The 20,115-nt window shown below is 43.7% G+C and overlaps 1 protein-coding gene across 2 annotated transcripts in view; it reads right to left on the bottom strand.

Moving 5' to 3' along the window:
* The window catches only part of CLIP2 (CAP-Gly domain containing linker protein 2), a 164,012-nt gene extending 148,264 nt beyond the window's left edge, over nt 1–15,748 (bottom strand). The window contains exon 1 of one of the 2 annotated variants that reach the window (XM_088445894.1): nt 15,292–15,748. The gene's annotated coding sequence lies outside the window, so the exon portion shown is untranslated. The remainder of the gene's footprint in view (nt 1–15,291) is intronic. The other variant, XM_088445895.1, reaches the window with a different exon arrangement.
* Nucleotides 15,749–20,115: the final 4,367 nt, after the last annotated feature.

Below are 20,115 nucleotides of genomic sequence, written 5' to 3'. Positions count from 1 at the left end.
ATACTGATATCCAAGGCCGCTTCATTGATGTAAGTGGCTGAGTCCCGGAGATTGCCCACCAACTCTGCCTGTTCTGTCGAACAGTCCGAGTCCAAAGACGCCTCCAAACTATCAGCCCAGCACTCCATAGCTCTGGCTACCCAACACACGGCCATAGCCGGTCTGGACGCCCCCCCCCGGCAAGGGAATAAATGGACTTGAGCCAGATTTCCACCTTGCGGTCCATAGCATCCTTCAAGGAGGACATGGAAGGCATGGGCAAAGTGGCACTTCTGACTAGGTGTGTCACATGAGAATCCACCTGCGGAGGGGATTCCCACTTAGAAAAATAATTGTATGCATACAGATAAGCCATGGCTAAGCGCCTCTGAGGCTGATACTGTTTTCCGGGATGTTTCCACGCCTCCTCTAAATGATCTACTAACTGACCAGACAGAGGAAACACCATGGCGTCACCCTTAATATCCTTGAAAAAGGCATATTTGGATTTGGCCACCGGAGGATCATCATCCTCAATAACTAAAGCCATGCTGACTGCCCGAATAAGACCAGGAATATATACCTTGGACTTAGCGTCCGACTCTTTAGTACGGAGAGGTTCTTGGTCAGATAGATCCAGAATCTCCCCATCATCGGATGTCACGTCGTCATCCTCATAAGGAAAAGACAGAGACGCCACTGGCCGCTTATGTGGCCGCAACACAGACTCCCCCTGTAAAACATCCGACAAATGCTGTACCGAATTTGTCAGAAACGACACCACTGACTGCTGAGACAATCCCATCTGGGTAAACGCAGGTGGCGGAGTTAGTTTGCCCACTAAGGTTGTAAGTGCCTTAGCGAAACAAGCCCAGGGAGTTCCTGTACCGGAGCCGTGACAGTAATTGGTCGCGCCAATAAATAACACTGACGACATAGCCCCTCCGTGTTACCCTCCCCCTCCGCTATTGGTACATTGCATGTAGTACACAGAAGCTGGCGAGGAAAATCACTCTCAGACATGATGGTAAGTATGTGACCCCTCTCACTGATACTTGTTAGTATAGTGGGAGAAACACCCTGCAATCACCGCACCGCAAGGGCTTTAGCAGAGTAAGAGCAGGGACAGTAAAATGGCTGACAGTAGAAAGTGAAAGTACAGGCAGCAGCGCTAGCACTATCAGCGCTGTTTCTCAACTACACAGACACAGAGTCTGGTAGGACACAGTGCTGCATACACAGACCTGTAGCCAACGGAGGAGAGGTATCGGGGGACCCAGAGCGCGATGCCACCGTCAGCAGCTTCCAGCAGTGTTCACCATGCTTCTGCAAAGATGGCCACCGAGGAGCAGAGAGGAGGCTGGCCTGAGGGAGGAGCGCTGCCACAGTACCAATCGGCAGGTGCAGAGAGGGTTGTGTGCAGCGGGGGAGGCGCCGGCTATATACAGGGAAGGCGCGCTCCCCTGACATGCAATTAACCCCTGGGACTCTGCAGCGCTTGCCGCTCAGCTGCGGTCCACTGTCCCAGGGGTATAGTGGAAGCGCAGGTTAGTACCTGGCTCCACGCTGCAGCCAGTCCCCAGGGAGCCCACTGCCTGGGGACTCTGGACCATGTTCTCAGCGGGGACCCACCACAGGACCTCTGCTGCTTACCTGTCCCACTTGCATCCGGCCATGGTCCGAAACATCTGGGGTCACCACTAGCCGTGACCCCAGATACTTACCAGAATCCCCGGATCAGTAACGGCGTTCTGGTACCGGCGGGGTGTAGGGAAGACAGCATGGACGTCAGCAGTGACTGTCCATGCTGTACTCCCAGATGTGCAGCCACAGCTGCCTTGAAAGAAAACTTCAGGGGCTATTTGTAGCCCCCCTCTAAACATGTGCTCCGACTCCGAGCCGGGCACCAACGAAACTAAGATGCCTTGGCTCGTGGTTGGAGTATAGGAAAGGGACCATGATGCATCCTGGGAGGCTGAAAACTTAACTCAATGGTGCCCGATGCCTGACGTCATCACCTATACCCCCAAGGTATCCTGTGGATACCCTATGGACCCTGATGTAGAAATAACTTTTCAATTGAATTAATTAGAACCAAAAACTTAGATTCTATTTGTATGATACTGCCCTGTAGTACTACATAGCTCCATTTCATAGACTGTTTCTATTGTGCTATATGAAGAGGTTTAGTCAGTGTCAGTGACTATGGGTTTCTATTTATGAAACAGTGATAAGACTGGGAATGAACTCTGTTGGATGGGGGGCTAATTATTATAATTATATCTCGTATTATTGTAAAGCAAACTTGTCGGCTCATGCATGCGCAGTACTGACATAGAAGACTAGCCTTTCACATCAGGGATACGATGATGCCAGATGGAGAAAATATCTCGCCAGAGAGATATGTTTTCGCAATATCTCTATGGCGGATGACAAGTTAATAAACTGCAGCGCTAACAAATACATAGATACAGAGAAAACCTAGGATAAATAAACCCCTAAATGTCTCCACAGGAAAAAAAGTTTAACAGAACAAGCAATGTAATTATTATATATAACAAAATAAGCATAAGTAACATCACTAGAACAGTGGAGGGACTTATTCAATTGAATAAAGCAAAGCTACTTAATAATATTCTTCAACTATTGGCTAACAATAACAGTAACAGTAATGTTGCCACTGAATTGTGGGAAGATTGTGGAACCCAGTGTAGATCTCTACAGAGCCTGGGACTGGCAGCTGTGACTGCAGTACAGACAGCATCAAGACTGAATACAAATGAGACGTTCCAGATCTGCACTAGTTTTTTAACAAGCCTCATTCACAGATTCCCTAGTGCCCAAACAGTTAAATTGCCTAGAATCATTCCTGCCAGTCTCAGAGAGACATGATCTGCATGACAAGTTTACCACATCTCTTTTATATTGCAAAAAGTTCTGCAGCGAAGGTTTCTAAAAAGATGAATAACAGTCCTCTTCGCACACATTTTTTATATGTATGTATATGTATATATTTTGCCGTGCGCATGCTCGAGAGCAAAGCATATGCAATTACAGGTGATGCATTGTTGTCTGCAATTCAATCACATCTACACTTACAACTGAAGTGGTGTAATGCTGTAGTATGACACTCTCACATGGGCAAAGTTCAGTGAGGGCATGTAAACAGAACTGTGGGTCACGCAGACATAAGCGTGAATACACCTGTTTCTAAGCATATCTTTTGCAACAAGTACAGACTGGTGCAAGTGCATAGCGATGGTGATGACTAGTAATAAAATCAAGTGTACAGAAAGCCGACATACTGCAACTATGCACACGTGGTGATTACATACATGTGCAACTCAGCATCAGGTCCATATAGTCTGAGCCATATCTGATGCCAAGTATAATATGAAAAGCCATATCTGTTGCCACATCTAATATACAGAACCATACCTGGTGCCAAATTTAGGGATGTGGTCAATATCCCGATTGCGGGGATTCCGGTGTTCAGAATGCCGGCGCTGGAATCCTGACACTTGTCCGAATCCTGGCGCAGGCATCCCGACTGCCGGAATCCCAAGGTAAGTAGCGGGGTTAGGGGGAGGGTTACGGGATAGGGTTAGGCACTAGGAGGAGGGTTAGGTTTAGAGTGCGGGGAGGGTGAGATTAGGTTTAGGCACTAGGGGGGGAGTTAGGTTCAGGCACTGGGGAGGGAGGGTTAGGATTAGGGTAGGGAGAGGGGGAGGGTTAGGATACCTACTGACAGGTGTCGGTATCCTAACCCTGCTGGAATGCCCTTTTCAGGATTCTGACGTACCTATCCCCCAAATTTAATATACAAATCCATATCTGGTGCCAAGTCTAATATGCATAGCCTTATATGATGCCCCTTCTATCCATACAGTACATAGGTATGGTACTTACTGACCCGTGGCTCACTCTCTCTGAAGCTTCCCTCTACCAAGTCCTGCTCACAGCAGCTAACAGTAAATAAGGTGGTGCAGCTACAGACAGAATCTGACAGGCACAAAAACTACTTCTTGCTTAAAGACTGTCAGTACATAAACTACATTTCTCACAGGTATTCCTCATCCGTCATTTCATACCATTTTCTCTATTTATGTAAAAATGTATGTGTTAGTGTAAATTTACCATTCTTATATGTATGTTTTGTAACAAATTACATGGTCACTATGTTGTTTTTTATATTAAAATGCACAATAATTAAATTTAAAATGTACATATTATAAAATATAATGAATCCCCCAAGGTGATCATTATGGATATCAGAAGTCACCTTGTAGTACTATGAACTGTTTATACAGTATACACACACTAAACCACTGTTATATATGGTCTTGGATCTCTTTGGTAGCATCTAATACCTTTAAAATGTTTAAATGTACATCACTCAGTATATTAAACTTTAGTGTTGTCAACATATGTATAAACTAATGTCAATTATATTGTTATTAAACAGTAACCACTGTACCGTACTGATATTTATTAAATGTCACTCAGATTTCTCTAATCTGTATAATGTCATCTAAGTCCTCTTATATCATTATAATAGAGCAGGGAGTGCGTGCATTATCGCATATATAATAGGGTAAAACAGTCTCTCCAACTATACTCATCCCCCATCCACTTTCTGTTGGTGTTCCCCAAGCATTGTCCTTGGTTCTTTTTTCCCTCCTATAAACACCACCTCCCTAGCTCCTACTGGGGGAGATGTACTAAGCCCTGGAAAGTGATAAATTGGAGAGTGATAAATTACCAGCCACTCAGATCCTAACTGTCATGTTAAAGGCTGTGTTTGAAATATGACAGTTAGGAGCTGATTGTTTGGCAGTTTATCAGTCTCCAATTTATCACTTTCCAGAGCCTAGTACATCTCCCCCATTGTCTTTAATACCACCTTTATGCTGATAATACACAAATATACTGCTCCTCCCCTGACCTCTCTGTGTTCTATCTCCTATTCGGTTTTCTTAATCTCAACATGTCTGGGGGAGAGTTATCAATGCTTGGAGACAGACACAGTGGAGAGAGATTAGTACCAACAAATCAGCTTCTAGCTATCATTTTACTGTGTTTTTGTAAAATTACAGAAACTGATTTGTTGGTACTTTATCTCTCTCCACTTTATCTCTATCCATGGCTTAGTACATTTCCCTTTATCTCTCTCCACTTTATCTCTCTCCAAGATTTGTTAAAGCTCTCCCTGAGTGTACTGTCATCCCCCTGCTAGGGTCCTTTTGCTTACTACCTATTTCTTTCTCCTGTTATTTTTTCATCTGTCCCTCAAGTCCGCTGCCTGACTGTCACCCTTGACTCCTCCCCCCACCCACCCCAAATCACACAATCCTGCTAATTTACCTCCACAACATCTCCAGGATTCAACCCTTCCTCACCTTGGAAACTACCAACTCTCTTGTTCAATGGCCTTGTCCTCTACCATTTGCAAAACTGTAACTTCCTACTCTAGACATTTATCTCTTCTCTTAAATCTTTCCTCAATACTGCTGCTCATCTATCTATCCTGTTGCTCAGGCCCAACCTCTCCTTCAGAATCCAGTAATGGTCCTCACCCTTGAATACAATACACTAAAATGCCCACCCATATCTCTGACCTAATCTTGGTGTACACTGCCTCACGTCAGCTCTTCCACTGACTGTTGCCTAACTTCTGTCCTAATTACCTCCTCACACTCCAAACACTACTTTGGAAGAAAGCAGCAATGGCTAAGTTTCATTCTCTGGGGTCAATCCTATTCCGTGCGATGATCTCACCGATGCGAGTCATCGCAGCAGTGGTCTCACCTTATGGCAGCCCGGATTTGCTAAATTTTGCTGCCTGTCTGGCTGCGTAGGGTGCGATGTACCGGTAAGTTGTTGGTATTTTAACGCTGTTGCAACGGCACATCGCACCCTTCGCACGGAATAGGACTGATCCCTCTGTGTCAGACTACTTACTATACTGTTTCAAATGTGCCCTGAAAATGCATCTGTCCTTAAAGGCCTATCAGCTCTCCTCACACTCTTAACTCACAAACTCTGTCTTCCCTCATCATCTCTTCCCAGTTCACCTCCCAGTTCTACCCTCCACTCCCCTAGATTGTGAGCTCTCAAGAGCAAAACCTTTCACCCTCTTGGTTCATCTCACTGCACTATCCCTTTCTCAAGTGCCCTCCCACTCACAGTCAATGGCTGCAATCCTTTCTATCTGCCCTTACACTGAGTGGTACTATCAATATCTATCATTCATTTAGTTGTATAATTATCTCACTGTTTGATTTCCACCCTGTACTGTCCGTTCACACTTTTATATTGTATTAATTTTACAATGTTGGTGGTGCCATATGTGTAAGAGATAATAATAAATCTTACCGTAAAAAATATGTATATTCATTTATTTTGTGGCATTAGGAGGCGGTATTGTATGGGAACATTATACTTTTCATGTAACAGTATATGGTGGGCACTGGGATGGTATGTCATGGAAATGTGGATGTATTGTATATGCTGGAAATTGCGCTTTACATAGATAAACAGATGGGTCTGATGTTCACATATTTTGCTGTGATGGGTGTCATACTGTGTACTTTATAGGGCTATAATCTTAATCACGTTCATATTCAAAGTTTACTCAATTTGAAAAGTACATATGAATTTGGATTTTGAATACATATAATCAATAAATATTAACTTATAATAACCAGAAAAAAATAATACATGGTAAGAGTTACAGTTAATATGCAAACAAGCAGATTTTCATAGTGTAATTGACCAATAATAAAACTATGTCCATTTCAAATCTGGACTGTCTGGAAATGCAGGACAGTTGGCAACTGTATTTACCATGCGTGTAAAGTAGCTGGCAGCTGTTGTAGTAAGGGATAGCCTTTCTCACACTGACTGAAGCATGACTTATGATAACAACTAAAAATATTTCCCTCTCCTGCCTGTAACTGATTATATATCACCTGATGATTTCACTGTCTTTGTCATTCTCCACATCATTATCCATTCTGCCATTGTCCAACAGAACAATAATAACAGCATTTCTATATAAGACACACAGGGGTTATTGCTGCCTCATAGACCTTGCACCATGCATTTCATTCTGATCCGGGCACTATCTATGTACAGTTTGTAGCTTCTCCAAAATACTGGAAGAATAATTGTGTTGAAATGAACCCTAGTGTGACCCTTGTGTGTGTCCATGCGACCCTTGTGTGTCAGGAGGTGACCCTAGTTTGTGCGATGCAAGTGATGTTATTTTTAATTTAATGACAGATTTGTTAAAAATCAATTCTTAATCAAATACTTTATTTTCTACCTGTCAGTCACACCTTTTACAACAATGTATATTTGCAATTTCCTATATTCTGTGTCCCTTTGTTATCATAAAAAAACTATCTACACCTAAACTACTAATATAAATAAATATTTATGCCTGTTGATAATCCACATTACTAGACTATGAGTACACAGATTAGATGTATGCATATATTGAAATAGTGATAAACTCTAACCAGAGACACAAGCTGTGGAAGAGTCAAACCACATTAAAAATATTAATGCACAACTATATTTATACGGGCTGGAAAACTAACGCCCACAGTCACAGAAACACATAACAGATTGGGGCACTCTTACAGCAATACAAATAGCATATTTATAGAGTAAATCAATTGATGCTCAGACTCTGATGAAAAACCACAAGGATCCGCTACAAAAGGCCTGGCCAACCTGTGGCTCTCCAGCTGTTATGAAACTACAAGTTCCAGCATGTTTTACTAGCTGATCAGTCTGATGGTATGATGGGACTAGTAGTTCCACAACAACTGGAGAGCCACAGGTTGGCCAGGCTTGTGCTACAACTTTAGGGCACACTTCAACTTTCAAACTGCTGGATTAATATTCAACAGACAAATGAAAGTGCAGCTGGAGAAAAACTTTTATACAGATGTGTCCTCGTGCATTGTTGCTGCAGTCACACCAAACAGTCCCTCGTCCCGCTATGCCCTGTATGAATCTGCTTGCGCCAAGCGTCTGTTTTACGTCTTTATTGCCTGAAAATGCGTCTTAGTCGCACTGTGTTGCGACGAGAACTGGGTACACTCTGACAGATAGAATGCCTGTTCCACTGAACATCTGATACAGTATATCTGTAGTGCATCGGAAGGTGCGTGCAGATGATATGTCTGCGGACAACATTGTTTACAGACATATCGCATCTGCCCTGCAACATAGCAGATGCTGATGTATCTTGCAGATAAATAGGCTCGACTGGCTGTGTGTATGGTGGACCCATAGACCACCCGTACACTTGCTGCAGGGATCTGCCAGTGACTAACATCTCAACTAGACGGGCAAATTTAAAAGCCCGCCCAGTTGTGATGTCAGAGCAGACACATCGGCCGTATGATTGGTAAGTGTGTAAGTAGGTCGGTCGACATGTACCCACTTCAGGACGCACCAGGAGACTGCACTGATTAATTTGATATGCAACACTTGTATATCTCTGTGCAACTGAGTCTGAATCTGTATACGATGCAGGGATCATGGCTTTTTTTCCACACCAAGTTCGGTTGTGCTTTATTTATGGAATCAATCGCACACAGAGTTGCATGGGACCTCATGCAAGACGTCTCATGCCACATTGCTGGATGTATGAGGACACATCTGTATATGCTAACAGTCAATGTGAAATAATGCCCAACAGTCGCAGGGCGTTATAGCATCAGAATAGATTTTAGCTAGGTACACATCTGAATTTTTTTTCTGACAGCTGAAACAAACCAGAGAACAAATCCTGCATACACACCACACAATTAGTGTTCCTATATAAACAATACATTTCCCTAAAGATCATTGAGGTGATGTTATTACACGCAGTTTGTCAGATGATGTCTGTACACACTGAATTTTCTGCACAACATCGTCTCGTCGGGACCAGCGAATCTCGTGCAGCACCCCTAATGTCAGACCAGGATAAAGTCATAGGAGATTTGGTTCAGCCAATAGATCAATTAGTTTCTGAGATAAAAAAGAAACTCCCCAATCACTGTGAGGGAGAGATGTTCCTAAACCAGGAGACTACAGTAGTGTTAGAAACACAAGATCTGTCAGGAATTTAAAAGGCAATAGCATAGCAACTATCTGTCAACATTATAACAAACCCATAGGTTTAACAATTGTACTGTATTGAGAGACAGGAATGAGAGCCCAACTGAAATAATGTATGTCTCTTAAAATGAACAGTAGAATGTTTACACCTTATGAAAATGAAAATAATAGCTTTGACCTACAACATATGACATGTGCATTACATGAGAAAAAATAAAGTACCGTCTAATAAAATCCATGTTACTTCATTATATAAATACTGTACTTACTGTATGTATGTAATGTTTCTAACTTTCAACAAAGGTCTACACACTAAAAAGAGCACTTAACATACAATGATAAAGACAGCCATTAGCCCTGGTCCTCAGCAGGAAATTGGTAAGACCATAAAACCCACACCACAGTCATTTTCCTCACACAACCCCTCTGGGACTGTCTATGTGGGATACAGAACAAGTCTATTTATGCTGCTCCTCCAGAAAAAACTACAAAAATCTGAATTTTGTAAAATTACAGGCCAAACATTAATAAAATCTGAGAATGTACAGAATGTAACATTACACCGAACAAAGGCTGAGTTTCTGTGATTACATTTGGCACTTGAGACACACACAATGAAACAGGAAATAATTACAACATTATTGGGGATGTGCAGCTTGGCCTGTGTTCTAGTTACATGGAACAGGCTTATTAGAAGCTTTGGTAAATGACTCCAACCTATTCCAATCAGGGCTAACATAACAACACAACCTAACGTCCATCTGTCTGTTGTTACTGAAGACAACAACAGCCCTTATTACAGTGTATCATCAGGCCTAGATTTGTGGATAGGTCAAATACCCTCGGGCAGAGGATGGCATAGTAGCAGGGGTGGCAATTTCTTCATTTTGCACTTTTTTAGTTTGTGTATAAATATTATCTATTCATGCATTATAAATATTAACCATTGGTTCACTTAATCATTTCCATGTATTTATTTATTTTTTTCAGATAGAAAGCAATAGGGTTGGAGCTTTGGAGAGTTGTAAGTGGGAGTTGACACAAAGTGATATTGGTAATAATAAATCATGTCACTATATGGAAGCTTTATCAAGGCTTTTAAAGTTGACAACTGGAGGGATGTCCATAGCAACCAATCAGCTTCTCTCCCATTGTATTTTCTGTACATTGCTGAACATTGCCATGGCTGGTAAACCACTGAGAGAGGCAAGGTTTCACCGCTGTGGGTATTTCAAATCTTAATCCCAGTGCTATGGAATAACTCAATAATACCCCTTTTACACCAAAGTCCTGGGTCTGACCCGGGATTTGGAACACGTTTACAACCCTGATCAGACCCGGGACAGACCCTTTTTACACTGCGGCGCCATCCTAAAGTGACCTGCCTCTTCCGGCGTTGCAGTGGACGCTTGGAGAAGATGTAATCTTCAAGCGCCACTGAAGCCGGCCAATCGAGTAGCATGTGGCACGACCCTGGTCATCATGACCCGGATCGCGCCATCTACACTGCAGGATGACATGGGAACGACCCGTGCCCACCCCTTGCAAGCTACCAGAGTTGGGTCCCCGGGTCACTGGATCCGGGTGGATCCATTTAGACTGACAAAAATCCCAGGATTTTCTTGTCGGTGTAAAAGGGGTATAAGGGATCAGTAACATGCAGAAACTAAATGGCAATTTTGCTAATTAACTACTGGACAGATCATACTAGCAGCATGGAAGTTGGACATTAAAAGTAGTAACATTTGCACAACAAACATTGGATATTAATACAAGTATTCAGCACTGGCTTTGATCTGCCATTTAGCTGAATTTGCAGGTTGCTCCAATATGAAAAGTCATCTTGTAATATTCACAAATGTAATGGTAAAAATAATCCTACCAGATGCTAAACTAGCTGATATCGTATGCATATCCACTTGTTTTATATCTGAATGCAGCTATTGCTCTTTGTTAATAGACACTGTACCACGTGAAAGCTACATGCAGACACAAAGCAGGGCTGTCTTAACAGCAGTGTGGGCCCTGGGCAAAGCAATGCACTGGGGCTCCTACCCACCCATTGTGCCCACAGTAGTAAGCCCCTTATATAGTAGTAGTCCCCCCAATGCAGTTTCCCCAGTAGTGGTACCCCCTATGCAATGCACCTTATATAGTGCCCCCAGCAGTAGACCCCCATGCAGTGTCCCCAATAGTGTTACCCCTTATGCAGTGCCCTTTAAATAGTGGCCCCAGTTGTAACCCCCCCTATGCAGTACCCCCAGTATTGCCCTTTATATTGAGCCCCCAGTAGTGGTCCCCCTGATGCAGTGCCCCCAGTGGTAGTTCCCCCCTATGCAGTGTCCCTAGTAGTAGTCCCCTCCCCTTGTAGTGCCCCTAGTGGTTGTCCCCCCCTTGTAGTGCCCATAGTAGTAGTCCCCCCTTGTATTGCCCCCAGTAGTAGTCCCCCCTGTGTAGTGCCCCCAATAGTAGATCCCCCATTGTATTGCCCCCAGTAGTAGTCCCCCCTTGTAGTGCCCCCAATAGTAGTCCCCTCCTTGTATTGCCCCCAGCAGTAGTCCTCCCCTTGTAGTGCCCCCGATAGTAATAGCCCCCTTGTATTTCCCCCAGTAGTAGTCCCCCCTTGTAGTGCCCCCAGTAGTAGTCCCCCCTTGTATTGCCCCCAGTAGTGGTCCCCCCCTTGTGGTGCCCCCAGTAGTGGTCCACGCCCCCAGTAGACACACACACTTAATACAAATAAAAAATAAACACTTACCTGAATCCCCGCCACCGCTGTCCTCTCCTCCGTCCATCCTCCCGGGCCGGCCCGCTCTGCATCATGGGAGAGACGTCATGACGTCTCTCCCATTACCCACTGCGGGAGCCGGAAGATGCCCGGCTCTGACAGTGGGAGCAGGAGCCGATGAGAGTCTAACTGACTCTCATCGGCTGCTAAAACAAACACACAGCAGCCGGCGGCTGTGTTTTTTTCCACTGTGTAGTGCTGACCGAACTCCGTCCGGTCAGCGCTACACAGCGGTGCAGCTGTGTCACAGAGACACAGCTGTGACACACTGCGTACCAGGGGAAGGGGGGGGTGTCTGCGTACGAGGGGAAGGGGGGTCGCTTGTCACGGGGGGGGCAGACTTTACTAACTGGCCGCGGTTGCAGGGGAAGGAGGGGGGGTCGCTCGTCACGGGGGACACACAGACTTTTTTCTTTTAAAAAAATAACATTTACTAACTGGCTGCGGCTGCAGGGGGCTGGAGGGCCCCTTGAAGCTTTGGGCCCTTGGGCAACTGCCCTAAAAGTCCAATGGAAGAGACGGCCCTGACACAAAGGGGTCTATTTACTAAGCAGTGTTAGGAGAGTGAAAAGTGATAAGGTACCAGCCAATCAGCTCCCAACTGTCATTTTTCAAACACAGCCTGTGAGATGGCAGTTAGGAGCTGATTGGCTGGCACCTTATCACTTTTCACTCTGCCTCCTAACACTGCTTAGTAATTAGACCCCACAGTGTGATGCACATTCCAGGAAAGTGGTCCTCCCTTAGAATGGGCAGGTAACTTTCAAGCCTGGAGTCACATACACCTAACTATTACCCTTACCCTCACTTAGGTGACATTTTCTTTGTGAAGTTATAACCCAAGGGACTTTTGCCCTCTGTCACTGGGCCTGAAAATCTCATACCAAAATAAAATACTTTTAAATCATCATTAGGATTGATAACCTACTGAGACATTTTCAGAATAGGTCTATGTTCAGACTAGGGACCTCATTCAGAGTCGGTCGTTGCGGCCGCACGGTCGTACGCCACCGATGTTCGCTATACTGCGCATGCGTAAAGTTTGCAATGCGCGTGCGCAAACTAGCCGCTACGATCAGAAATTTCTCTCTCCTTGAACACAGCCAGGTCGGTAGTTTGAGTGACAGAATGAGGCATTTGTGGGTGGTAACAGGAGAAGGTGCTTGAAAATGGGGGAGTGGAGATCCGAACGCAGGCGTGCCTAATTATGCGAACAGCGTTTTATGGGAGTGCATACGGTTTATGGGAGTGCATAATTAACAAAGTAGCGTCATGGCACATGTGACATGGGAGGTTATTACACTGACATGATCGTAGAGCTTAAGAGAGGGTATGGTCAACCTTAAGCTCTACGACCAGTTTCGATGGTTCCCGATGGTCTCGATTAATCCTTATATGCCCGGAGATGACGTGCAATGCGTACGAGAAGGGGGCGTATTTTTTTTAATTCCGACCGCTTCCTCCCCTTGGTCGGCCAGCTACCGATCCGATCTTACGGACGCAACTTGCGAGGGAATCATTTGAATATCCGGCCCCTTTTCCCGTACGACCATGCGGCCGCTTCGACCGACTCTGAATGAGGTCCTATATGTAATGCTGGGTACAGACCTTTGCAATCACTTGGCTGATCAAGATAAATGCTCCCGATCAACCGAGTAGTGTGTACCCAGCTTCAGGGACATAGCTAGGGTAGTGCGACCGGTGCCATTGCACAGGGCACCACAGGGCAGTGGGCGCTGTTTGGGCCTGTCAAATTTATGTTTATTATAATTCTTGCTTGTAGCTTCCTCTTATTTCATCCCTAGTATCTCCTGGCCTCCCCTATCTCTTCCCTGGCCCTTCCCCATGAAGCCATGTCCATTTTTTGGGTGTATTATGTCCCTTTGAAAAATTAGGGGGGCGCCAATGCTCTTTCTGGCACAGGGCACCAAAAAGTCTAGTTACGGCTCTGCCCAGCTTGACCCCCTGTGAACCCCGTACAGACTGAGCTAGAAATAGCTCAGTCTGTACGTTCCTCTATGGAATCAGGAGGTCTAAAATATTAAACAGCACATAAGATGCGACCTCCCATTTATCGGCTAACGCTCCTCCATCTCTCCTGTATACACACCTTTACAATCCTTGGGTGATCATCCCAATGATAGTACAGCTGTGTACCCAGCTTCAGTTGTTAGTTTTTTCATAAAGTAACTTGCACTTTGTTTGTGTGTCCTTTCAAAAAGGCACTCAGTGGTATAAAGACCACACTTAAAGTTAAGTAATTTTAGGAATACAATATGGCAGTTATGCTTAATATTCCATATGTTTACATATGCTGATTTATCACAGTATTACACTTGGATGCGTTAAGGATTAGAGGTATAAAATGTGGATACATGTCTAAGAAATAAAATAAAAAGTAGCAGTACATTAAGCTCAGAGGACTACTTAATTCACATTAGTTTTTGTGATTATTTTTATTTTGCAGAGATTGTGCTTCTTTTTATTAAAATATTTAGAAGCTATAATCCAGTGTGTCACTTGTGTAAGATCATCAGAACGGCTGGGAACCACTGCAGTACAGAACACAGTGATTTCCAGCCAGTGTCTAGGGGACACATTTTTATAAACCGGATGTGTCATAAATATTTAGTTGTGATAGTTGTAAAGTCTTAAAGTCACATATTTTAGTGTGTACCCAGCTTTTAAATAAAAATCAGTTACCAATATCCTAAACTGTAGTTATTTGATATAATGTAAATTAACATAAAATGTTGTTATATTTTTGTCATTAAAGGCAAATTATTTTATTACAATAATTTTACAGTGTTATCCAAAATAAGAATGAACAGAAAAAGCTGTGACACCATGGAAAATGAATTGTGTAATATTTCATACCAAGATAATTTGCTATAATATTAGCAAACTAATAACACAGAAAATGTCCAAATGTATACACGAACCATTTACACTCTCATTGTCCTTTACAAATGGAATCACAATATGAATAAAAATTCTGATTTCATGCACATTGTCATTCATTTCATGTTTCCTACTGGTATTATTATTATTATAGTAATTACACATATTTATTTATATTTAATAATTAATCAAACTGCCCATGCATTTAATGCAAGGCGGAATTCACAATGGCACGTCGATGCTTGGAATGTAAATTATAATTCTACCTAGTAGCTGAAGCTGATCCGTAAGTGAAGGCATTAGTATATGGCTAGATCTCAGTGAGACCAATGGATGTAGTCCTACAAGCTCTGTATGACAGGAGGCAGCGTGGAGCTGCCACGCCGGCTGCTGGATCTTCCTACCTCCTTTGTTGCAGATCGCGATTACTGAGGGCTATAGGAAACTCCCCTACACACTCTTGTTACCCCCTGTACACGATCAGTGCCCGCAGCTCATGCCCTTACCTCTTGACATGTCAGCATCCACTGGAGCCAGGGTATCAGATGTTTGGAGTCCCAGCCCAGCCCTGCAGTCAGCCCCTTGCTCTGTGCGCCCAGCCACTCCCTGCAGGCAAAGGACAGAACGTGGGGGAGGAAGCAGCAGGAGCCGTAGTGGGCACAGAAATGACAGCAGCAGCTCACCAGGGCTGCAGAGCCCACATCACACCTTGTCCTTGCTAGGAGTGAAGGGCACATTCATATCCCATGCAGGATTTCTTAGCAGCAGCTGGTGGTGCTATCGGTGATGGGTAACATCCATTGTAGTAATAGCTGAGTTAGATATGTGTGGACAGACTGTGATTTTTCCCAGAGACCCTGCAGCCTAGCTGTTGTCCCTTTCCTGCCCGATAGTAAGTGTAGAAGCTGCTGTGCTGTTTGCGCCCTCCCTGCTTGTTGTCTCAGATGCAGGCAGCCTGCCTTACTGAATGTATGAAACAAAAGAGGAAGCAGAGGGGAGATCGCCAGTCAGAGGGAGGAGGGGAATTCCAGCTGTTTTTATGAGGCAGCAAAGAATGGAGACTTCTGTTTCCCAGACCTGCAATTTTTTTGTAAGCCGGGAGGGAGGGATGATTTCTGCAAGGCTCAGATTTCCTCAGTGCAAGCTGGAGGGAAAGCTGTTGTACTCTAGGCAGACCTTGATGGATGTTATGGCCTCCTATAATATTTCCCCACTTAGTAAAACATAGCAAAAAATAAATATAATACATTTTCGTACACAAAAAATAATATAATTACCAATATAAAATAATACAAAAGAGCCAAAACACTTTGGACCTGATTCAGTATGGATTGTTATTGCGATCGCAGCTCCGTAATCACACGCAGTCTCACTGCGAAAATATGCTAATGATTGCAATCGCAATGCCGTCACAGCCTAACACGAGGACGCCCACTTTGTCTTACACACACATCCGTAATACACAAGTCTGCGAAACCATCGGTAACATCGGAGCCTCACGCGCACTTGCACAAAGTCTGACCTTACTCAGAAATTGCTAACCTCAGCACACGCAGTGAAAGCCCAAGCTGTGTATAACAACGCAGTGGATAATTTACGCACGCCCCTGTAACGGCGTTCCATTGTGCTGGCACGCCTGAGTTTAACCTACCACCCCTGTCACCACCCCAAAACGGTACACCCTGTCAATCTCTCTGTGATGGATCTGCGAGGTCAATGCGATCGCAGTCCCGATCGCAGTGAAGTCTTCGCACATGCACACCGCGATGCATACGCATGCCCATAACAGAAATCGTCCGATTGCGCACGTAATTGCAGTTGCGATCGGTAATGAATCAGGCCCTTTAACAACAAAACGTAGTATATAAGAATATGTGTTGCATACATTTACATAGATATATTTATGCACCGTGCAGCACAAATGCTTTATTGGGGTGTTCCTTGCTGAATGTGCGCGAGGCATAAGAAAGCGCATAGACCAAAATGAGATGTCATATTGTAGGAAAATGAATTGAAATGAGCCTGAATGGGTGGGGTCTGCAGAGAGGCAATAGCACTTTATTGGGGCTGCAATCTTAGAAGTGTATGAACATTGGCCTGTATTTCAGCGGGATGCCATTTGCACCAAACAGATGCAAGAAAGCACATTTATATGCACAAAATGCCAAGTAGTAAGAATCATTAATGTGGTAACTGTATTTTGGGAGAAAAAAAATTAGAGTTGTAATAAACTAAGTGTAGGGCCAAATAGTGTCAGTAGACCAAACTTTACAGTGATAGGTTGTCTCTTTCCCCTGTGCTCATTCCAATATTGAGTATTAATCTCTACACATACTCATACTCATCCTTATGAGGCACTGTGGTAAAAGTAAGGAGCATATTTCTTAATTATTAGATCCTACAGCCGACAATTATAATTTCTTTTTTGCCGCTATTTGGATCAACAAGAAATTATTGATCGCTGGAATGTATTAAAATACACCTACAGGGACAGTGACTCTGCGTAATGTTATAAGTGAAGTGATCGCTAAATTGCGTTCACTTCTCTTTCTGGTGCTGGGCGCCCTACTTGCACATGCGCGGTCCACTAGAATTGGCGTTAACTACTGGGGCCACAAAGCTTGGTAAATTCGTCAAAGAAACAACCCCATAGAAAACTATGGAGCCTGCTTTTATGAGTGAAAATAGGGACCTGGAGTAGATATCTCTGTACATACATTCAGGGGTTACTTAATATTTGTAGGTATATATTAATTGATAAATAGGTCCCTATATAGGAAGTTGGAAGCGTCATAATAGAGGAAAAATAAGGAGAATCGCCCATGAAAAGGGGCTGTGAGCCGTGTTATGGGAAGAAGTAAGACGCCAATGTATGGCTAAAGAGAGGGAGATTCCCCACATAAATAAAATAAATTAATAAATGGGAAAAAAAAAACATGCCCTTCTCCTAAAAAGTTTTAAACAGCTCTAGCGCTGCTAACTAGTCTGTAAACAGCAAAATCAGAAGGGAAAGGAGGCAAAACTGCAGTTTCAGTATAAAATTATATTATAGATGATAAGTGATGATCAATATTGATCTTTGGGCTTTTGTGTTAGCCAGGGCCGTAGCTAGGGTAGTGCAGCCGGTGCCATCGCACAGGGCACCACAGGGCAGGGGGCGATGTTTGGGCCTGTCAAATTTCTGTTTATTATCATTCTTGCTTGTAGCTTCCTCTTATTTCATCCCCAGCATCTCCTGGCCTCCCCTATCTCTTCCCTGGCCCTTCCCCATGAAGCCATGGCCCTTTTTTGGGTGCATTATGTTCCTTTGAAAAATGAGGGGGGCACCAATGCTCTTTCTGGCACAGGGCACCAAAAAGTCTAGTTACGGCTCTGGTGTTAGCTATCACCAGCGAAAACAGTGTTTCACTAAGGTAAGTAGTACCAAGGATTTTTACAGTGAACTGGAGCATTTGAGAATATTTGCTTGGCAAATATGATAAGAATACCAACTTGGTTGCAGAAATTGTCTTCACGTGTTTTGAAGGCTTCAAATCTGCTTCAAGATGATTCACGTTGGAGGCATACTGAATTTGCCGGGGAATATGCTGGCGCTTTATAAGTAAATGTTACTGCATAAATACCGGTAAATAAAATATATAAATAAAATAACATAAAATAAAAAACTCTCCTTCAACACCTTTTGCTGTAGGAAAATCCAATACAAAAATGTAATATAAAGAATAACCAATCGAAATAGGTAATTGGGGTATGATAAGACAATCATTCAATAAACATACAGCAAAGATAGCATTTCAAGGAGAGTCACCTTCATTTAAACTAAATTGTAATGGGTCTGACATTGAAGGTCTATGGATAAATTGGGCATCTTCGCCATCTTTTACATATTTATGCCAGGCTATCCACTTCATAAACGGAGATGAAGCTGAAGATGAATTGGGTACAGAAGCCGATTCCATAATAAAGTAAAAATGGACCTTATGCAATACCTGAAGCAAGGGAGGAGGGAGAGGCTGTTTCCAACATTGTGCTAGAGCAGCTCATGCCGCTATACAAATATGGCCTAACACAGACCTTTTTGTGAGGTTGCACTAGAGCGGGGTAGAGATTGAGAAGTGCATGAGCAGGGTTAGGAGTTGAAGTTAAGTGCGACACTTTACGACACTTTATGAATGAATGAGTAAACCTCATCCCACAAATTATGGAGAAGAGGGCAGGTCCAAAAATCATTAAAGATATGGCCAACCTCTCAAAAACTTTGCCGACAAAACTCAGAACAGAGGGCCCGATTCAGAGCCGCTTGTAAGCGGCCGCTCGTTCGCTCCGAGCGATGTTCGCACAACTGTGCATGCGTATGGGTCATAATGCGCATGCGCCAACCAGTCAGTGCGATCGGAAATCGAGCGCTCGCCAAATAGCGAGTGCCTGCTAATTTGAGTGACAGGATGAGGCGTTTGTGGGTGGTAACAGGGGAAGGTGCTTGAAAATGGAGAGTGGAGATCCGAACACAGGCATGCCAAACGGTCAAAACGGGCGTTTTAAGGGTGTGCATAATTAACAAAGCAGCGTCATCAGCCACGTCACTTGGTTGTCTCTTAGCCTGAACTGTTTGCATGATTGCGGTAGGAAAATCCATCCACAAGCACTGCGAGCAGTTCAGATGCCTTTCGATGTACTCGATTAATCAAATAAATAGCGGAGATGACGTAGGATGCGAGCGGTCAGGGGGCGTCTTTACAAAATAGCGAACGCATGTTTAATTTGCTCGCTCAGACATAGAGGCGTCAACAGACCGCAAAGAGCAAGCGCTCGATTTAAATAGCCGGCCCCTTTTTCTGACCGAGCGAGCGCAAATAGCGTCCGGCTCTGAATCAGGCCCAGAATGGCAATATGGTGTGCAATCTATCAGGAGTAAGATATAGTTAATTTAACAGTGTGACATGCATTTCTGACTGACTCAGACATTGAGACATACGATATGACATTAAATAGATAAACTCCTATTGAGCGACAGAAATAGAGTGACCCAAGTCAAGCTCCCAGCGGGCCTGGGAAGGTAACTTAACACTTGGGTGTAACCGTAATAGAAATTTATACTAATAGGAAATGGCACTTCTACCTCCGCCAATGTCGAATTTGGTAATACTGAAATATGCCTATAGAGGGAAGAGAATAATGAACTTGCAGACGAGAAAATGGAATTAAAATATCACTGTCCATAAATCCCTGAAAATGTTAACACTGCGAGAATGCCAGTTTGATACATTGAGATTAGGGATTAATTTAGTAACGGCCCAAAAGGAAAAAATTGGGGTAGGGAGAGATATGTC

The sequence above is a fragment of the Taudactylus pleione genome, unplaced genomic scaffold, assembly GCF_031769625.1.
Source record: "Taudactylus pleione unplaced genomic scaffold, aTauple2 ptg000391l, whole genome shotgun sequence".
NCBI lineage: Eukaryota > Metazoa > Chordata > Amphibia > Anura > Myobatrachidae > Taudactylus > Taudactylus pleione.
This window is presented reverse-complemented; position numbering and strand designations above follow the sequence as displayed.